Source organism: Gastrolobium bilobum, unplaced genomic scaffold, assembly GCF_033153095.1.
Source record: "Gastrolobium bilobum isolate Gb01-03AN ecotype WA unplaced genomic scaffold, APGP_CSIRO_Gbil_v1 utg7510, whole genome shotgun sequence".
In the NCBI taxonomy this organism is placed as follows: Eukaryota; Viridiplantae; Streptophyta; class Magnoliopsida; order Fabales; family Fabaceae; genus Gastrolobium; species Gastrolobium bilobum.
In genome coordinates, this window is record NW_026897090.1 from 205,229 (window position 1) to 227,265 (window position 22,037).

General features: G+C 40.6%; 1 non-coding gene across 1 annotated transcript; it reads left to right on the forward strand.

Moving 5' to 3' along the window:
* Positions 1-21,148: 21,148 nt before the first annotated feature.
* LOC133304076 (small nucleolar RNA R71) lies at positions 21,149-21,255 on the forward strand. The gene has a single exon (XR_009750563.1). It is a non-coding gene; the product is annotated as a small nucleolar RNA R71 (small nucleolar RNA).
* Positions 21,256-22,037: the final 782 nt, after the last annotated feature.

The following is a 22,037-nucleotide window of genomic DNA, read 5'->3' on the forward strand; positions in this document are numbered from 1 at the left end:
TTTGATCCATCCAAAGAAGAAGTTTCCCACTTGAAATTTTCCTCCTCTGATTCTGATTCTGATTCCGATTTTCGTTCATCATGTCGTGATTTTCACGGTGAGGATGAAGAACAAGAAGGCCTTCACGATGACTTGGAAGAGCAGGATGAATTCAACACTTATAAATACCATTCCCAGCATAACAACCAAGAGAATACTCACAACAACATTCATGTAGCTATGTCACATGAAGATCATCTTGGACAACATGATTATGTTCCAATGATGTCATTTGGCAATGGACGTGAGACTCCACAAAGTGGCCATTGGGTTTTTCAGCATGTAAATCAGGACTCGGAGTTTCAAAATCATGGAACTGAGCAAAATAATCATGCCACTGTCTTACCTACTCCTCAGCTACCAAAAGAAGTGGACTACCTTCATTGTCATGATGACAATGTAAGAGAAATAAGGGAAAGAGAAGCACGGGAAAGAGAAGTAAGGAAAAGAGAAGCATGGGAAAGAGAAGTAAGGAAAAGAGAAGGGATTCCTGATTTAGAAGATGCAAGCGAAAAAAGTTCAACTGTGTCAGCTTTTGATCAGAATGTAAAGGAAAGTGGGATGAGATATGGCTCAGGTAATGGCACTTTCATTGTTACACAACTAAATGCTAATGAAGATGCATTATCAACCAAACATGAGGAAGAAACAGAACCTAACTTGGAGCCTGAAGCAGGAGAAGTTGTGGGGTCTGAGGGAGAAGAAACAAAAGAAGAGTGCAGTGAATGTCTTGGAACTACACCGGTTGCTAGTAGCAGAATGAATCTTAAGGAAGCAGTACTGGAAATAAAGAATGCATTCGAATATCTGTTTGAATGTAGAAAAGAATTCCCATCAGTTATCAACGTGGGCAAGAAGCTAACTAATCATTCTGGAAGCACCAAATTAAGGGGTAGGATCTCTGGTCTTAAATGTGTTTTCAAGCTATATTCAATGCATAATTATGGATGAACTTTCTCTTTTTGTTGCCTGTGAATTAATCAATAAATCCAACATTTCTATGGTATTTGATTCTTTTCATTTTACTTTTTTGAAATATTAGAAATTGCTTTACAGAAAGTGTTAATGAAATATGATGACAATATGTTTCTTACTCATTATGGCACTTATAATGAACAAGAGAGATAATTATGGCTTTGTGTTATATATTTTTGCCTTGCAGCCTTTGCTTCTTGTGTCCTGGGATTTATAATCCCTACGGTACAAAAGTGTTTGTGCCCTTCACACAAGTTATACCAACCAGCTTCTAGAGCAAGGTCTCATATGCGAAACAATCAAGAGCATGTTTGTACAACGTTCGATGACCTTTCATCCACTTTGGACAGGCTTTATGTGTGGGAAAAGAAACTTTATGGAGAAGTAATGGTAATCAATGACTTATATTTATAAGATACATGCCTTCTTTCTAATACTTTTAAAACTTGATGTTGGACTTTATTTTTCTTAATAGTTTTAATGACAGGTGTAAGAAAAACTTGGAATTCCCCTTAACACTGCATCTTTTTTTTATAGCTTAATTAGACTGTGGAAGGCCATGAGTACATGCCACGTGAAACAATTTCAAGCCATCAAAAAGGCCAAAAGTCATGTACAAATATTAGGTCCTGAGATTAGGAAAAAGTCAAGCTCAAAAGCTACTCGGAGACTAGAAAGGATGATCTTGAATTGCGGTATGTGCTTTATTAACTTCATCAAGACACAGAAGGCCTTTGTGAAACATTTGAATGATTGGCTTCTGAGGCACATCTTCCAAGAACCAGAAGAAACTGAAGATAGCATTGGTCCTTCCTTGCCAAGTGATATAGGAGCCCCTCCTATTTTCAGAGTTTGTAATAATTGGTACCATGCAATTGACAAGCTTTCAGAAATTGGAGTCTCTCAAGCCATTAGTAATTTTGCCTCAAGCTTGCACCACTTATATGAGAAGCAGGAAGAGGAAAATGCACTTAAAGTTAGAGTGAAACACCATTTCAAGGATTATCAACACAAGCTTCAATCCTTTTGCAAGAAGAATGGCATCAAATCACGACATTGTTTATCTTTTATCAAAATCAAAGCCTTAGAAGATTTTGTACTCACTGAAATTCCACTACCGAAAGTATATGATGACAATTTAAAAACTTCAAGGAAAAGACTGGTTGAACTGAAAAAGATACACCAAGAATTTATCAAACATGTTAATGACATTGCTTCAGGTTGCTTCCAAGAGGGTCTGACTCATATTTTCGAGGCTTTGGCAAGCTTTTGTTTGGATAATCTGGAAATTTATGAACAGCTTAGACTTCAAAACGCTGCAACCTCAGAGAATGTTGCCTGCAGACAAGGGCACTCATGTCAAAGCTCCTGGTGAGTCTGTCCCTTGGTTTACATTAGAAAGATGATTGGACCATATTATTCCAGCAATTAGCAATATCGATGATTTTAATGTATCTTTTGTTGCTCAATTTCGTAAATTTTTTTTTTTTATTATTAATTATTCTCTTTTTAGTATTTGGTGAAAGTATGTTTTTTTCTGAAATATGATCAGGTGTCCTCCAAATATTTTATGTTACCACTTTTGATGTTATCATCATATATGGTGTGCTATTCTGGTTAGCAAGACTACTGGTATTTCTATTGAATGAATTAATGTGCCACCTAATGGTATTTTGTGTGTGGATAATGCTATTTGAACAATGCTAAAGGAGACAACAATTTTGGTATGCCATTGTATAGATTTAGAGATGAATAAAATGAAGCAGAAATATTGGTGCATGCTGTAGGCTGGACTATGATCTGAATGCTGAGTGTTTGTAGTCACAAATGTTATGAAGATAGCTGCACAGAGTTTATGATCTTTATCACTTATATGGTTATATTCAGATTCCATGTTCACGGATCTTGTATCATTAGCAGTAGCATTTCAAGATGGACAATTTTGTTATACTTTTGCATATATGACAGTGTTCAACTTGATAGAAATTGTAATCATTTTGTTCCATCCAGGAAAAAAGACATTTGGTCCTAAAGAAATTCAATGATTTTGTGTTTCTGCAGTGAAGGTTCCACTGGATGCATAGATGATGGACTTTTATTCTCCGGGAGTGAAGATGGTGGAGTTTAATTAACTCTCTTGTTCGTGACTAAGCAGAGGATTCCTTTAACTCACAAGGCACCAAAGTGGGGCTCTTTTGCACTATGCAATGTATTTATTTATTAAGATTGTTACTGGTTCATTTTTGTAAATACTTGTAATACTTCTTGAATGTAGAACATAACTCAGTATAAGTAAGCTGGTCTTGAGCAATAGTCCTTCCAGTCTGCCTTCATAATAGGCCAGAAAATGTGGTTGCCCTTAAGTATAAGAAAGCAAAATTAATTTCGAAGTTCTTTCCTTTGTTTCAGCTTTCATTTGTGCTGTTTTTTCAGCCTGCAACAAGAACAGGACCAAATCAACAAGATGAGTATTTAGTAGCAGCTTAAGAGCCTCTTTGGATTTTTTTTTTTAAGTTAGAAATTACTCCTGGGTAAAGTTAAAAAAAAAACCTTGAAAAAAAAAAGTTAAAAATTGTTTGGTAATTACATAAATTTTTAAATTTAAAAGCATATATTTAAGAAAATTCTCTTTTTCTATCCCTATAGCTCTTCATTTAAAAAAAAAAAAAAACACAATTCAAGAAAAATTGATAAGAGCTTAAAGAAAAACTTTTTCAAAGAGTTTTTTTTTTTTAGTTTTTTTCTTCATTATAAAAAAAAAAAATAGTTACAAGAGCTTTTCTCAAGATCTATTTGACTTAACTTTTGTTTATAAGTAACTTTTAGCTTAAAAAGAGAAGATCCAAACCATAATTAAATATATGTTATAATATGTTTTCTTTCCAGAACATTGAATGCTTCAGTGAGCATTGTAGTATTTAGGCAAACAGTTATGGGGATCAATCTAGATTCTAGAGCTACATTCTCAACAAAAGAATTTAAATTATCTACCTGATCAAAGTAAAAAAGGTCAACTTTATCAGCCATACATGAGAGATTACATTACATTACAAGAAAGAAAATAGACAACTGAAAAGCTTATTATCTTTTATGTTTGACAAGTATCTTCGGTAGTGCCTCAATGTTTGTAGTCAACAGCACCATCAACAACATGAACATTGCTATCCTTGAGAGATGAGATTTTCAGCTACACAATCTTCTCGTGTGTTCTCTTCTCTACCAAGATTCTCTTCTTTCACCTTTTCAACTTTATCTGTGGAGACAAATTAACCTCTCTTCATTTTCTTCATAATCTATTCTTTTAGATCCATCTTCTGAATTGAGAGATCTTGGCCTCCTTGGGAGAATCTTCATGTTTGTAAGCACACTATGAAGACGGTAACACCCCGTATATATCCGGTAATGTTATCATACTATCGTATTAAGCTGTGCTTAATTAAAAATGCGGAATATCTTTTTCTTTTCAATTATGAAGTTATTATCATTACCAACTTGCTTATTAATCAATTAATAAAACATCGCCTGTATGCAATTGCAATAAAACAGCTAACTGAAATACCTCATTAAATAAAATAACATAAGTGTGTCTCTAGTCACGGAGCTACAACACGTAGACCGGACCAACTAGCAGTTTATACAATTCAACTCAAAAGTACTAACAACATGGTGGCATGGACAACTCCCATGCTCACCCCGAATAAGGCAACAAAGCCCAACATAAGTCTCAACTCAACAGCAACATAAAGATAAGGGCGGAAAACATAAACAGCATCCAATTCAGTCATGCCAGCATAATATGAACAGCACAAAACATCAACTAAGCTCTGGCCTCCTGCCGACAGAGACATCAGTCCCCATACTACCTGAACCTGAAATAAGCATTCCCCAAACGTGGGGTGAGATCTCTAAACAAGAAATCTCAGTAAGGCAAGGGGTCCTCAAGGATCTTCCACCCCAAGCTCACTTACATGTGCAATATAAGTTCAAAAGCAGTTTATCATCATCAGTTCTAAAATAGTGCAATGCAGCAGATAATCATGTCATGTGTGTCAATTCTATTCTACTGGCCAGAGAAATGCAGGATTTATATACATCTAATACCCACACATAGTGCAAGACGCCACTTGCATCCACCCCAGATCACCGTCTTGTATGACGTCACATACTCAGGCTTACCGTTAAGATGGAACAACACATGCATATTAAAAGCCATTACACATAAAGCTCAACGACATTTTAAATATTCAAAGCATGTAACACAACATGCATATAACCATACCCCCATGGGACATGGTGGAACCACAACATGGTTAAACCGAGGACACGAAAGCTTACCTTGCAAGCTAACTATCCAAGCCAAGAGTCCGTACAAGCTCAAGACCCACAAACAGCACAATCACAATCTGTTTATATGAGAAATATCATCAATAACCATACTTTAAAGGTTCGTCTCATTATGACAACATTTCCTTATTCGATTACGTCTTTTCTAGATCATAATTATCAAGCACTAAGTCCCTTAATTATAGGTATCACTGTTTCCCAACAGTAACACCAACTTCCTAGGCCATCAAGCCCACATGGGAACTGTCCCACGCACAACAAACTGATTTCTGGTCATTTTCACAAATGGTAATCGATTACTAAGGGTTAGTAATCGATTACTGCACATGGTAATCGATTACCACCAGCAAGGTAATCGATTACCACACATGGTAATCGATTACCAATCAAAAGTAATCGATTACCACGCGGGCAGAACAGCATTATGCAGATTTTTTCTGCATAATCCGAAGCCAAATTTCCACCCCATGACCCAAGGTCCGGTTTTGACCCAAAATAGAAGTTCAATACCACATTTTAGACTTAGATTAACAACCTTAAGCTTGAATGATTAAAGTTAACTCATTTCATAACCAAAAACAAGCCATTATCAAGGAAATTCAAAGGAAAGTTAAAGGTATACCAATGGAGGTTCAAGCTCAGCAAAAAGAAGGCTCTTGGAGCTCTCCAACAAGGCTCAAAGATTCTGACTTTGCAAGAGCACGAAAATACAACACAAGGTTGGACCTTTCTCTTCAAAGATAGCTCTTTTAAGCACCAAATGCCATAACCATGGCTTTCCCAAAGAACACTCACCAACTCAACCCACTACACCCAAAAACCAGAAGTTAAACTCAGCAAATTAGGATCTTTAACTCACACAAGGCTTGTCCTCACAATACTCAACCATTTTGGTGAAGGAACCATGACCAAAGGTGATCACTTTGGTGAAATAAGTGAAGGAGAAGCTATGGAGTGGAGAAGGGAAGGTGGCAGCTGAAAGGAACCAGAAAAATCACGTAGCACAAATGTAATTCTGACCTAGGGCTTTGTGCCAAAGCTTATATAGGCTCACTTAAACATTAAACACATAGATATAATATTAATTTCTATGCTTAGCATTTTAATCCCAAACTCAAGATTATTAACCTACTCAATTTTACAAGAATTATCATATTTTTCTTATATTTTTCGGAGCACCTTTCCGGTATGCGCTTTTCATAGCCAGTACCAGTTTCTGGCACTAGTTCTCATTATTTTAACTTGAAACTCATTTTACAAGTCCTACATGTTATTCTAGTAATTATCATGAACTTATTATAATTTTCTGGGATACTTTTTTGGTACGCATTTATACCGACTAGCAGAACCGGTATCTGCACTTTTCGTCAGAAAAGCGACTTTCAGCATTATTACCCACTTATTATAATTATTAGAGCCTCATAATAATTATTAGGGTCAATTATGGAATTATCTCATTAAACTCATAATTAACTGATTAATTTCCTTAATTAACGGTGCAGGTTCTTACATTCACTCCACTTTTTTAGGATTTTGTCCTCAAAATCAGAATCCTAGAGAGTGGGATTTTTGTTAAGAATCCTGGAGCTCCACGCAACTAGCGTGGGTTTGTGAAAAGGCTAGCGCTACTAGCGTCAGTTCCACACTAGTAGCGTGGAAGCTTCTGCCTGAATTTGATTTCTGGCGCTACTAGCGTGAGTCCCACGCTAGTAGCGTGGATGCCTCTGTCTGAAATTGTCTTCTCACGCTTACAGCGTCATACCCACGCTCTCGGCGTGGGCCTTCAGTTTAGCAATTTCCATTTTAGCTCCAATTTTATCTGTTTTTCCTACGAAATCAACACAAAATCAATATGCAATCTCTGATTGAGATTTTAACAGATTATCAGTAATATTTGCCCTTTTTGCTTAAGATTAATCAACATTCTTTCTCTTTTTGGCTTAGATTTCCCTATATACTGAATGCATATCAAAAAATTCTCAGATTTGAACTTTGTTGTCCTCAGCAATGTAATAGATTAAAGTCATCAGCAAAGAATAATTCTGTGAAAACATGGAATACAACATCTTAAGAATTCAGACTGCTATGCATGTATAACTCTCTGTTTAAAACTTCCAACAATGCTTTTCAGTTATATCAAGAATTGAAATCCTAACTTGAACATTCCTCACAGTTTAAATGCACTCTCATCACGCTCAGTGTTTGAGGGTTTCACACTTATCCATCAGTGTAGTAGTAATTCCATAGGCTTGAACTTATTCTCAATTCCTAAGATTAAGGAATCCATTTGACATGCACAGACTGATCAAAAAGTCTTTGATAGGTTGTAACTTGGCCTGGTTTGGGGGTGAGAATCTTTTGGTCAGAAGCTGATTGGAGAGATTGAAACTGTAACACCCCGTATATATCCGGTAATGTTATCATACTATCGTATTAAGCAGCGCTTAATTAAAAATGCGGAATATCTTTTTCTTTTCAATTATGATGTCATTATCATTACCAACTTGCTTATTACTCAATTAATAAAACATCGCCTGTATGTAATTGCAATAAAACAGCTAACTGAAATACCTCATAATATAGATAATAAAAGTGTGGCTCTAGTCACGGAACTACAACAACGTAGACCGGACCATCTAGCAGTTTATACAACTCCAATCTAAAAGTACTACATAAAGTGTCATGGACAATCCTCATGCTCACTCAAATAAGGCGACACGTCCAACCTCAGTCTCAACAACAACAACAACAACATAAATAGCGGAAAACATAAACAGCATCCAAAACCAGTCATGGAAGCAATACAGCATAATATCAATATCAGCTAAGCTCTGGCCTCCTGCCGCCAGAGGCATCAGTCACCATACTACCTGAACCTAAAATAAGCATTCCCCAAACGTGGGGTGAGATCTCTAAACAAGAAATCTCAGTAAGACAAGGGGTCCTCAAGGATCTTCCACCCCAAGCTCACTTACATGTGCAATATAAGTTTAAAAGCAGTTCATCAATATCATTTCTAAAACAGTACAATGCAGCAGATAATCATGTCATGTGTGTCATTTCTATTATACTGGCCAGAGAAGTGCAGGATTTATATACGCCAAATACCCACACAGAGTGCAAGACGCCACTTGCATTCACCCCGGATCACCATATCGTATGACGCCACATACTCAGGCTTACCGTCAAGATGAAACAACACATGCATATTAAAAGTCATTACACATAAAGCTCAACAGCATTTCAAATATCCAAAGCATGTAACACAGCATGCATATAACCATACCCCCATGGGACATGGTGGAACCACAACATGGCTAAACCGAGGACACGAAAGCTTACCTTGCAAGCTAACACCCAAAGCCAAGAGTCCACAGCTCAAAGTCCAAACACAGCAGATTCACAATTTATTATGGACCAACAATATATCAATAACATGCACTGCAAGCATACAATATTAAGACAACGCATTTCCTTTACGTTTTACGTCTTAAGGCTCTATACCAAGCCATAAGCCCTAATCACTTGATTCTGACTAAGTTCATTTATTACAAAAGTTCAACTTCATCAATCTAGGGTCCACAAACCCCCAATAGCCTTCTGTACACACAGCACAGCTACTGTTCTACGAAATCCCAGAATATCTGGATATTCCTCGGGACCATATCCAGATATGCAATATCCAGATATCTCACTGTACATATCCGGATATACAATATCCGGATATCCATATTCCCATATCCGGATATCCATTATCAGGATATCCAAATCCCATATTCGGATATCACATATCCGGATATTTCTCGGGCAGATATCCGGATATTTCACGACAGAATGCAGAAACTGCATTTCGTGAAGATATCCTTCCAAGGTTGGGTTTTTACCGATTTTAAACACCTAAACATGCATTTCTAGGTGTGTTTGACATTACCCAACGTTAAGTTATCATCTTTTAACCTTTACATGCATCAAGGTTCCATTTTTACACACTTAAACTCAAGTTCAAGGTTGAAGATCATACCACAAGCTTAAACTCAACAAGAATGACCCAAGGAGCTCACAAACAACCCTTCCAAGTACTGTTTCTACAGGTACACGAAAATGGACCAACAAGATGAGTCTTTTCCTCACCAAGGAAGCTACTTGGAGGTCTAAACCACCAAGAACAAGATGACTCTCCTCCAAACTCTCCAACTCAGAACAAGAACCTCACAACAGCAGCTTATAAACTCAGAAAGATGACTCTTTTCTGCTCACAAGACTCACACCCTCAAGACCAAGTGTTTAGGAAGAGGTATCATGGAGGTAGAAGGTCACAAGGCTCACACAAAGGGAAGAGCACCAACACAGAGCAAAACTGATCAGCCACCACAAGAAACCCACGCATAGAGACAGTTTTCTAGGGTTATGTGCCCTTAAAAAGGGTATTTATAGTCACTTACCCAATTAACACACAGTATTAACTTTAATTGCTACGCTTAGCATTTTAATCCCCAACTTTGGATTCTTAACCTACTCAATTTTACAAGAATTATCATATTTTTCTTATAATTTTCAGAGCACCTTTCCGGTACGCGCTTTTCAAAGCCAGTACCGGTTTCTAGAACCAATTCTCATTATTTGGACTTGAAACTCGTTTTACAAGTCCTACATATTATTATAGTAATTATCATGCACTTATTATAATTTTCCGGGATACTTTTTCGGTACACATTTATACCGACTAGCAGAACCGGTATCTGCACTCTTAACTTCTGAAAAGCGACTTTCAGCATTCTTAATCACTTACTATAATTATTAAAGCCTCATAATAATTATTAGGGTCAATTATGGAATCATTTCCTATTTTTGCATAATTAATTAATTAAAATTCCTTAATTAACGGTGCAGGTTCTTACATTCACCCCACCTTTTTAGGATTTTGTCCTCAAAATCAGAAACATACCTGGTCTAAACTCGGGGTACTGCCGGAGAAGCTCGTCCTCTCGCTCACAAGTACACTCCTCAGGAGTTCTTCCAGTCCATTGCACCTTGACCATCAGAATGATCTTGCTCCTCAGCTGCTTCTCGCCACAATCGAGAATTCTGAGTGGTCCGACGGGAGTTTTCAGGTTCTCCCGAACCTCCACATCATCCGGTTGCACCACGTGCGAAGGATCTGCTATGTACTTCCGAAGCTGAGACACGTGAAACACGTCGTGGATGTTAGCCAAGTTCGGAGGCAAGGCAAGCCGGTAGGCAACAGGTCCTACTCTACCGAGAATCTGGTATGGCCCAATAAACCGCGGGCTCAGCTTCCTCACTCCGAGTGCCCGTCCAACACCGGTGACAGGTGAAAGTCTCACAAACACGTGCTCACCCTCACTGAACTCCAGTGGACGATGCTTGACATCGTAGTAGCTCTTCTAGCGATTTTGCGCCTGCTTCAGCTTTTCCCTAATCATCTGGATCTGCAGGGTGGTATCTTGGACAAAGTCCAAGCCAAACAACTCACGATCCCCAACCTCAGACCAGCAGGTAGGCGTACGACACCTTCTACCTTAGAGCGCCTCGTAGGGTGCCATGCCCAAGCTAGCATGAAAACTGTTGTTATACGAAAACTCCACCAATGGAAGGTACCTATCCCATGCCGAGCCCTGCTCCAACGTGCAAGCCCGCAACATGTCCTCCAAGGTCTGGATAGTCCGCTCAGTCTGTCCATCAGTTTGAGGGTGATAGGTTGTACTCAATCTCAACTGAGTACCAAAAGCTCCCTGCAGCGCCTCCCATAACCAAGATGTGAACTTCGGGTCCCTATCACTAATGATACTCTTGGGCACCCCGTGAAGCCTCACAATCTCGCGAACATAAAGCTTGGCCAACTGCTCTGTAGTGAAGCTCATCTTCACTGGAAGAAAATGGGCAGACTTTGTCAATCTGTCCACAATGACCCATATCGAGTCACAGCCAACCTGAGTCTTCTGCAAACCCGCAACGAAGTCCATGGAAATGCTCTCCCATTTCCACTCTGGAATCTCAAGAGGTTGCAGCTTACCAGACGGCTTCTGGTGTTCAATCTTCTCCTTCTGGCAGATCAAACACTTGGACACATACACAGCTATGTCCTTCTTCATTCCTGGCCACCAGAAATTTCTCTCCAGGTCTTGGTACATCTTCGTAGCACCAGGATGAACAGTAAACTGTCCCTTATGGGCCTCCGCCATAACCTCTTCGGTCAAGGGACCTCGAGGAATCATAATACGCTTCTGAAACATCAGAAGTCCATCCTCATTCCAAGACACACCGTCTTGGTTCTTCACGTAGTCGAGACACTCTCTCTGCACTTGTGCCTCTTGGATCTTCTCCATAAGCTCATTCCTGACCCTCACAGTCTCCATCTTGAGAAGTGCACCCCCAAACAAGGTGGTCACCTTCAGATCTCAAAACTTCTCAATGAGGTCGAACTCACCCATCGTCAAACTGGATAGACTCACGGATTTCCGACTCAAAGCATCAGCTACCACATTGGCCTTGCCAGGATAGTACTTCAACTCAAAGTCGTAGTCCTTCAGAAACTCCATCCATCTCCTCTGCCTCATGTTCAGCTCTTTCTGATCAAACAGATACTTCAAGCTCTTGTGATCACTGAACACCGCAAACTGCATGCTAAACAGGTAATGCCTCCAAATCTTGAAAGCAAACACAATCGCAGCCAACTCCAAATCATGAGTCGGGTAGTTCTCCTCATGAGGCTTCAACTGCCTCGAAGCAAAAGCAACCGCTCTACTAGACTGCATCAACACACAACCCAGTCCCTTTTCCAGAAGCATCACAGTAAAGCTCAAACGGCTCCTCAGGATCAGGAAGGACCAACACATGTGAAGTAGTCAATCTCTCCTTCAACTCCTAAAAGCACGCTTCACACTTGTGAGTCCACACAAATGGAGTCTCCTTTCGGGTAAGGCGAGTCAAAGGGAGAACCATCGTGGAGAAACCCTTGATGAACCTCCGATAGTAACCTGCCAAACCTAAGAAGCTCCTCACCTTCGTAACTGTCTTGGGCCTCTCCCAATCCAGTACGGCCTCAATCTTGTTGGGATCCATTGCAACTCCATCTGCTGAAATCACATGCCCCAGAAACTTGACTGATTTGAGCTAAAACTCACACTCAGAAGGCTTAGCATAAAGCTTTTTCTCCTTCAGCACTTGCAGAACAATCCTCAGATGCTCCACATGCTCTTCCTCAGTCTTGGAGTAAATCAGAATGTCATCAATGAAGACGATCACAAACTGATCCAAATACGGCAGGAAAATCCTGTTCATGTAATCCATGAACACTGCCGGCGCATTGGTGAGTCCGAACGGGATCACCAAATACTCAAAGTGACCGTATCCCGAACGAAACGCGATCTTCGGGACATCCTCTGGCTTCACCCGAATCTGATGGTATCCGGACCGGAGATCAATCTTGGAATACACGCAAGCACCCCTGAGCTGATCCAACAGATCATCAATCCGAGGAAGGGGATACTTGTTCTTGATTGTCACCTTGTTGAACTGCCTGTAATCGGTGCACAATCTCATTGTCCCGTCCTTCTTCTTCACAAAGATGACCGGTGCTCCCCAAGGAGACACACTCGGCCGGATGAAATCTTTCGCTGAAAGATCCTTAATATGCTTCTTCAGCTCAGCCAACTCCGGTGACGACATCCGATATGAAGCTAAAGAAATCGGCCCCACACCAGGCAACAAGTCAATGGAGAACTCTATCTCCCGCTGTGGCGGAAACTCAGGAATCTCCTCAGGAAACACCTCGAGGAACTCCCCCACCACAGGAATGCCAGTGATATCCTTCTGCGTCCCACTCACCAAACCTCCCAACATGACATAACCAAATGCCCCTGCTCTCAAGGCCTTCCTAGCCTGCAGCAATGAAATATATGGCGAGGAACTAGCTGTGGCATCACACGGAGACATCACCACGCGCTTTGCACAACAATCAATCAGTGCACAGTTTCTAGACAACCAGTCCATGCCCAGAATAATCTCCAAGTTGGCCATCGGCAATCCTATCAGATCCACCGAGAACTCACGGCCATCCCACTGAAACGCTACATCGCAATGTACAGTGGTAGAAACACAAATCTCTCCGGTGGTGGTAGTCACCCGCAACGGTGGAGAAAGCACAGACATGGGCAACTCAAGCCCCAAAGCAATCAGGGTAGCAACAAACGAATGCGTAGCCCCAAAGTCAAACAATGCATCAACAGCAATACCACCAATAGACACAGTACCTATAACAAGGTTCGGAGCGCGGTGCGACTGCTGCCTATCCAAGGTGTATACACGCCCAACAGAAGGTGGTACTGCAGGTGCCGAAGTAGAAGCCATCGGAACCATCTGCAAAGGAACTGCTTGAACAGCTGCAGCTCTCACCGTCGACGACGGACAGTCTCTAGAGAAGTGGCCCTCCTTGCCACACTGGAAACAGATCAACTGACCCGAAGCACAACGGCCAGCATGCTCCTTTCCGTACCCCGCACATCTCGGAGTGGAAGGAGGCCTAGCAAAACTCCCCTGCTGTGAAGCAGTCCTCTTGAACTGACCAGGCGCCTGCCTAGTCGCCAACTGTTTACCCTTGCTCTTCCCAGCAAACTTCTTGTCCTTCCAGGACGTAGGAACAGGAGTGGAACTAACAGTCCCCTTGGTCTCATCGACCTTGGCCCTCTTGGCCTTACTCGCTATGCAGACATCCTCAATGTCCTTACACTGCTGAACCAGTGTACCAAAATCCCTCGAAGCAGCTCCAGCTAAATGCTCAGCAATCACCTCACTAAGTCCTCTGCGGAACTTAGCAGCCAGAAACATCGGAGTAAGAGGAACCATCCTGAAGTGTGCAAACTTCACCAGCTCATTGAACTTGGCCAGGTACTCGTCAACTGACATCGAGCCCTGAACCAATCTATCAAACTCCCCCTGCTTCCTCTCCTGCGCATCATAGGGAAAGTATCTGCCCAAGAAACACATCTCGAAGAATGGCCATGTCAAAACATGACCCTGCATCTCATAAGCACGAGAGGTGTTCGTCCACCACTCATGGGCATCGCCCTCCAGCATGTAAGTCGAGAACATCAGCTTCTGTGGGTCTGTATACTGCATGACCCGAAATATCTTGTCCAGCGACTCCAGCCATCTAGCAGCAGCAATAGGATCCAAAGACCCCTCAAACACAGGTGGCTTATGCTTCCTGAAAGCATTCAGCCGGCGATCTATCACATGACGATCCTCAGCAGGCTCTACAAGAGTCTCCCTCGTCTCAGCGACATGAGCAGCATTGCCAATGTGACTCAGGCTCTCATCCTGAACACTAGGTGGAGGCGGCGGCGGTGGTGGCAGTGGTGCCTGGCCTACAGCAGGACCATCCCTCATCTCCTCCAACATGACTCTCATCATCGTCATGTTCGCCATCCTGTTCGCCTCGAGGACATCCTCAGTGGTCCTCCGATTTGCTTCACGAACCTCTTCTGCGGCTATCCGGTTCACCTCGAGAACAGCATCCATCATTGCCGCGTTGGCCAATCTAGTGGCCTCCTGATCGGCTAACCTAACCGCCTGCATCTCAGCCAATGCAGTCAGGATACGATCGGGTTGATCCTCAGAACTCTCTCGTGTTCTCCGGACCTTACCATGACTCTGCACAAGTTACACAAATTATGAGTTGATCAGGCCCACGCAATGCGATTACATATGTAGTATCATAATAAAATTCGACGGAGTAAACACACAAGATAGACACAACCAAACATCCTAACTATTGCAATCCATACAGGCTTTTACCTCGAACCATTGCTCTGATACCATAAATGTAACACCCCGTATATATCCGGTAATGTTATCATACTATCGTATTAAGCAGCGCTTAATAAAAAATGCGGAATATCTTTTTCTTTTCAATTATGATGTCATTATCATTACCAACTTGCTTATTACTCAATTAATAAAACATCGCCTGTATGTAATTGCAATAAAACAGCTAACTGAAATACCTCATAATATAGATAATAAAAGTGTGGCTCTAGTCACGGAACTACAACAACGTAGACCGGACCATCTAGCAGTTTATACACCTCCAATCTAAAAGTACTACATAAATTGTCATGGACAATCCCCATGCTGACTCAAATAAGGCGACACGCCCAACCTCAGTCTCAACAACAACAACAACAACAACAACATAAATAGCGGAAAACATAAACAGCATCCAAAACCAATCATGGCAGCAATACAACATAATATCAATATCAGCTAAGCTCTGGCCTCCTGCCGCCAGAGGCATCAGTCACCATACTACCTGAACCTAAAATAAGCATTCCCCAAACGTGGGGTGAGATCTCTAAACAAGAAATCTCAGTAAGACAAGGGGTCCTCAAGGATCTTCCACACCAAGCTCACTTACATATGCAATATAAGTTTAAAAGCAGTTCATCAATATCATTTCTAAAACAGTGCAATGCAGCAGATAATCATGTCATGTGTGTCATTTCTATTCTACTGGCCAGAGAAATGCAGGATTTATATACGCCAAATACCCACACAGAGTGCAAGACGCCACTTGCATTCACCCCGGATCACCATATCGTATGACGCCACATACCCAGGCTTACCGTCAAGATGAAACAACACATGCATATTAAAAGCCATTACACATAAAGCTCAACAGCATTTCAAATATCCAAAGCATGTAACACAGCATGCATATAACCATACTCCCAAGGGACATGGTGGAACCACAACATGGCTAAACCGAGGACACGAAAGCTTACCTTGCAAGCTAACACCCAAAGCCAAGAGTCCACAGCTCAAAGTCCAAACACAGCAGATTCACAATCTATTATGGACCAACAATATATCAATAACATGCATCGTAAGCATACAATATTAAGACAACGTCTTTCCTTTACGTTTTACGTCTTAAGGCTCCATACCAAGCCATAAGCCCTAATCACTTGATTCTGATTAAGTTCATTTATTACAGAAGTTCAACTTCATCAATCTAGGGTCCACAAACCCCCAATAGCCTTCTGTACACACAACATAGCTACTGTTCTACGAAATCCCAGAATATCCGGATATTCCTCGGGACCATATCTGGATATGCAATATCCGGATATCTCACTATACATATCCAGATATACAATATCCGGATATCCATATTCCCATATCCGGATATCCATTATCCGGATATCCAAATCCCATATCCGGATATCCCATATCCGGATATCACATATCCGGATATTTCTCGGGCAGATATCCAGATATTTCACGACAGAATGCAGAAACTGCATTTTGTGAAGATATCCTTCCAAGGTTGGGCTTTTACAGTTTTTAAACACCTAAACATGCATTTCTAGGTGTGTTTGACATTACCCAACGTTAAGTTATCATCTTTTAACCTTTACATGCATCAAGGTTCCATTTTTACACACTTAAACTCAAGTTCAAGGTTGAAGATCATACCACAAGCTTAAACTCAGCAAGAATGACCCAAGGTGCTCACCAACAACCCTTCCAAGTACTGTTTCTACAGGTACACGAAAATGGACCAACAAGATGAGTCTTTTCCTCACCAAGGAAGCTACTTGGAGGTGTAAACCACCAAGAACAAGATGACTCTCCTCCAAACTCTCCAACTCAGAACAAGAACCTCACAACAGAAGCTTATAAACTCAGAAAGATGACTCTTTTCTGCTCACAAGACTCACACCCTCAAGACCAAGTGTTTAGGAAGAAGTATCATGGAGGTAGAAGGTCACAAGGCTCACTCAAAGGGAAGAGAGCACCAACACGGAGCAAAACTGATCAGCCACCACAAGAAACCCACGCATAGAGACAGTTTTCTAGGGTTATGTGCCCTTAAAAAGGGTATTTATAGTCACTTACCCAATTAACACACAGTATTAACTTTAATTGCTACGCTTAGCATTTTAATCCCAAACTTTGGATTCTTAACCTACTCAATTTTACAAGAATTATCATATTTTTCTTATAATTTTCAGAGCACCTTTCCGGTACGCGCTTTTCAAAGCCAGTACCGGTTTCTAGCACAAGTTCTCATTATTTGGACTTGAAACTCGTTTTACAAGTCCTACATATTATTCTAGTAATTATCATGCACTTATTATAATTTTCTGGGATACTTTTTCGGTACACATTTATATCGACTAGCAGAACCGGTATCTGCACTTTTCTTCCGAAAAACGACTTTCAGCATTCTTAATCACTTACTATAATTATTAAAGCCTCATAATAATTATTAGGGTCAATTATGGAATCATTTTCTATTTTTGCATAATTAATTAATTAAAATTCCTTAATTAACGGTGCAGGTTCTTACAGAAACACTGATTTTAACAATACTTCCTTCTCTTCTTCATTCTGCCTCATTTTACAGACTTGAGATTCTTTCCTTTTCTTCACTACCCTTTTCTTTCCTTGTTTGCAGATGTTTTCTTTCTTTTCTCTTTTGAGATGCAAATTTTCTTTTTTTCCTTTTTCTGAATTTTTGCCATATTTTGCAAACCAGTCTTTTGTTTCCTTTTTCAACTACTTATCTTTCCTTTGAGAAGTACCTTGACTTTCTTCTTTGATCAGCATTCAATCTCTCAAGGTATGCCAAGAGGAACAGGATTAAGTAATTTTCATCAGGTTTGAATGAACTGGTTTAAGGCTCAAAAGTGCTTAACAATGGGAATTCTTATAGGTAGGTTGTTTGGCTCTAAGTTAACAAGAATAAAAATGCCCTTATCATTTCAGTAATGCATGCAAGCCAGAGAAACAGTTCAAGTTCTAGAAACTACTACAGTGAGGCATCTCTAAAAAAAAATTTATGTTTAGTCTCAAATCCTCACAGTTATAATTCAAACTAGAATCTCAATTCAAAGTTTCACATCAAGCATTATCCGAAAATTTTAACCAAAACAATTATAAAAACGAGCAGTCATCATTCTCAGATAAAAACAATTAATTGCTCACAGATATCATGCTTCCTTTAACTCAATCTAATTACTTACTGAGTAAGCTTAAAACACTCTGGGACTGCTTGTTCAGGAATTCTCTAAAAAAAAAATTTTTTAAAAAAAAAAATTGAATCTACTGAAAACAGAAAATAATAAAAAAATAAAAAAAAATTGAAGGTTAAAATATCTCCCCTTTTTCAGAAAAATTTCTGTTTAGACGTCCTTTCAGTTGTGTAGTTCTGCAGTATTTAGCAAGTCTCGCATACAACATGCGACAATTCCCAGATTTAGAACGTTGTTGTCCTCAGCAACAAACTAGACTAGTCGAAGGGCTAATTCTGCGCAGGTGGAACACACACACTTGTTAAACATCAATAGTAATAAACTCAGTATGTAAAAGGAGGAAATAATCAAACCATAATCTCAAAACAGCAAAACGAAAAATACTAAAGTCATGATAAATAGTGAGGACATTGGCGCTGACAGCGTGGAGTTCACGCTGTGAGCGCGGAGCTCACTGGAACTCTTTGATTAGTGGCGCTGAGAGCGTGGATTTCACGCTGTGAGCGCGAAACTCACTGTCTCTTTTCAATCTTGTGGCGCCACTAGCGCCAATTCCCAGATTTAAAATTTTTCCATATGGTCACTAATTCACCACTTACTTGACTTATTAAAAATTAAACTAACCTAAGCAAATAACATAAATAAATTAAAAACAGAAAAACAACTATTGGGTTGCCTCCCAATTAGCGCTTGTTTAACGTCACGAGCCTGACGTTCCCTTTGTGATTTATGGTGGTTGGAAGCATGCTACCATTGATGACCCAATCTTCTTGATCCAGTATTGTTTCCTTCCATATGCATGTGGATGAGGATGAAGGTTCTCAGGAACTTTGAACTTAGTCTTCACATGCTTTTCCTTACTCTTGGGTTTTTCCATCTTAACCTTTGGCTTGCTTTCTTCTTGCTGCTGATGGACTTCCTTATTGATGATAACAGGATATTGTTCTTCGTCTCCCAAGAAAGCATACTTAAGAGTTTCAGGCAACTCTTTTAATTCCACCTTTGGTACCAATGTAGCTGAGTCATCTTCTTTCTTTTCTAGTACCTCAAAGACAGTTGCTCGCTCTTTTTCTGGAGCAGCTTCATCTAGAGCCTTCAACTCTTCTTCAAGCTCTTCAAGTTTGAAACAATCACTATGATCAGAGGGATTCTTCATAGCATCGAAAACATTGATAATGATTTTCTCATCATTCATCCTCAACTCGAGCTTTCCTTGTTCTACATCAATCATAGCTCGAGCTGTAGCCAAGAACGGTCTACCCAACAGAAGGGGCATTTCACTCTCTTCCTCCATGTCTAGCACGATGAAATCAGCAGGGAAGATGAACTTGTCAACTTTAACAAGAACATCTTCTATGATTCCATTAGGTCTCCTCAAAGAACGGTCAGCAAGCTGAAGAGAGACCTTGGTTGGCTTCAACTCAGTAATTCCCAATGACTTGCATATTGACAATGGCATCAAGTTGATGCTTGCTCCAAGATCACATAGTGCCCGGCCAACATTAGTGTTGCCTACCGCAATTGGGATGTTGAAACTCCCAGGATCTTGAAGCTTTGGTGGGAACTTCTTCTGTATGATGGCACTGCACTCTTCAGTAAGTGCTACTGTCTCACAATCCAGCAACTTATGCTTTCTAGACATTAAATCTTTCATGAATTTAGCATAATTAGGCATGTTAGCTAAAGCCTCAGCAAAAGGAATATTAATTTGTAAATTTTTAAATATATCTAAGAACCTGGCATATTGTTGCTTCTGGGCTTGTTGCTTGAGCTTCATAGGATAAGGAGGTTTCTCAAAACGAGAAAAATCCATCGGTTTCTTTGGAGCTTCCATAGCTATCTTCTTTGCTTCTTCTTTGTCTTGCCTTGCAGGTTCTTCTTTTTCACTGGCAGGTGCTTCTTCTTCTTTCTCATGCTGAACCGATTTTGGCTTTTCTTCAGGAGTGATTACAATTCCACTCCTAGTCATAATGGACTTGCAATCTGCCTTTGGATTCACAATTGTATCTCCTGGGAACTGTCCTTGAGCTCTTTCAGCCAACTGCCTAGACAACTGGCCTATTTGACTCTCCAAGTTTCGGATGGAAGCATCCTGGTTCTTGTGGTAGGCTCTGGTCTCATTTATATGCTCATTAGTAGTTTTTGCTAATTGTATCATCGCTTTCTCCAATTCGGATGGCTCTTTTTGTGGCAGAGGAGGAGGTTGCAGATAGTTGTTGGATTTATAATCCAAGTCGCTCCCTTGATTCCTCCTTTGAAAGTTGTTCCCTTGGCCTCCATTCTAATTTCTCTGGTAACTTTGGGTATCCTGTGGTGGCCTTGGATCATACCACACTCCATTGACTTGGAATGGTTCAGCTCCATTGAATGTAGGGCACTCATTAGTCTTATGTGGCTCTTTGCAGTACTCACACTCGAATATATTAACTTTAGATGAGATTTTCTTTCTATCTAGCTTGGCGTTCAGACTGGCTAGCTGTTGTGAGATCATCTTTTGCTCAGCTAATGACGCATCATTGTTCCCCAGTTGTAAAATTCCCTTCTTGGTTTGAGCTGGCTGAACTGGATGGACTGTCGTTGAAGCATTATCGTTCCGTGCCAAATAATCAATCAGCTCCAGGATTTCAGCTGTTGTCTTCCTTCCTATGGTTCCACCGGCTGCACCATTGACAATCATCCTGGTATCCGGTGTCATCCCATTATAGAAGACTCTGACCTTCTTCTCGTCTGGAAAGTCATACTGAGGGCATTTCCTGATCAACTCCTGGAATCGGGTCCAGGCTGCACAAAGAGTCTCTCCCGGTTGCTGAATGAAGTTGGTGATCTCGTTCACCAACTTGTTGTACTTTTCCCGCGAAAAATGCTCAGCAAAGAATTTAGCTGCTAGATCGTCCCATGTTCGGATACTGTTAGGGGCTTGTCAGTCTAGCCATTTGAGGGATTTTCCGGTCAAAGCAAAGGGAAACAGCCTGAGTCTGATGGCATCGTCAGACACTCCATGATGCTTGGTAGTGTCACAAATTCTCAGAAATCTGTCCATGAAGTCGTGAGGATCTTCGTAATCCTCTCCGCCGAAAGGGTTCTTCTCCACCAGGTTAATCAGAGACGGGTTAATGTCGAAATTGTTGGCCTCTATCTGTGGCCGGACGACACTAGAGTTCGGCCTTGTGAACATAGGAGCCATAATTGACTCCATCAACTCTGCTGCAGGTGGTGGAGGAGGCGGAGGTTGATTATTAGCTGCCACCACTGGTTCTTTGTGCGGCTTTGAACCTGAAGATTCTTCTTGCTTTCTGTGCTTGGCTTGTTTCCAATTTTCCTTTGCAGTTTTCTCGATTTCTGGATCACACTGTGAAGAATCTCGATCTACTTTACCTCGCATAAACTACAGCAAAAAGATTAGTAACAAAACAGAATCCAATCAAGAAATTCAAAAGTTAAAAATAAATTAGGCGTAGTCAATCCCCGGCAATGGCGCCAAAAACCTGTTGCATAAAATCGGCAAGTGCACCGATCGTACCAAGTAATAAAATGGTAAGTAGAGTATCGTCTCCACGAGGATTGAGGCACCAAAATTATTTTAACTATTCCTTTCTTGTTGGATGAATAAAAGTTGGTTTG